This window comes from Pteropus medius, unplaced genomic scaffold, assembly GCF_902729225.1.
Source record: "Pteropus medius unplaced genomic scaffold, Ma_sr-lr_union100, whole genome shotgun sequence".
Classification (NCBI taxonomy): Eukaryota; Metazoa; Chordata; class Mammalia; order Chiroptera; family Pteropodidae; genus Pteropus; species Pteropus medius.
Genome location: NW_024342648.1, coordinates 1,469,379 through 1,470,087, shown reverse-complemented (window position 1 = coordinate 1,470,087; position 709 = coordinate 1,469,379).

Here is a 709-nt window from a genome sequence, read left to right as displayed (position 1 = left end):
ATCCCAGTGTTAATATGAGGCCGCCAAAGGAAGCCTGGTGACAACTGTCAGTGACTTCGTTTAGTAGATGGGGGGTGGGGTGGGGGTGACAGTATCAAACAGGCTATTTGCTTTCCTCAAACGGGTGTTAGAACCATCACTCCACCCTGCCCCACCCCCCGGCCCCCGAAAAAGAAAAAGATGACTTTCTAAGCAAGAGCAGAAACAAATTCTGATCGGTTCCAGTCTTAGTCTATTCTGGCCATTATAACAAAATACCACAGATGGGGGGTGGGGGAGGGGCTTACAAACGAGACATTTATTTCTCGCAGCTCTGGAGGCTGGAAGTCTAAGATCAAGGCACTGGCAGACTCAGAGTCTGGTGCGGACCCACTTCCGGTTCAGAGAGCGCTGTCTTCTCACGCCGTCCTCACGTGAAAGGGAACAGGGAGCTCTCTGAGGCCTCTTTTATAAGGGTTCCAACCCCATTCGTGGGAGCCACAGCCCCGTGAACTAAGCACCCCCCAAGGCCCCGCGTCCTGATACCACCGCCTTGGGGGTTAGGATGTCAACATGTGAATTTGGAGGGGACACAAACATTCAGTCCGTAACAGAGAGGACCCTTCCTCGCCTCTTCCAGCATGCTACAAAAAGCCTCCAGGGCTGTGAAGGGACAGCAATGGTCCCTGATGTTGAAATACCTTTATTATTTGAGACCAAGTATTCTTTT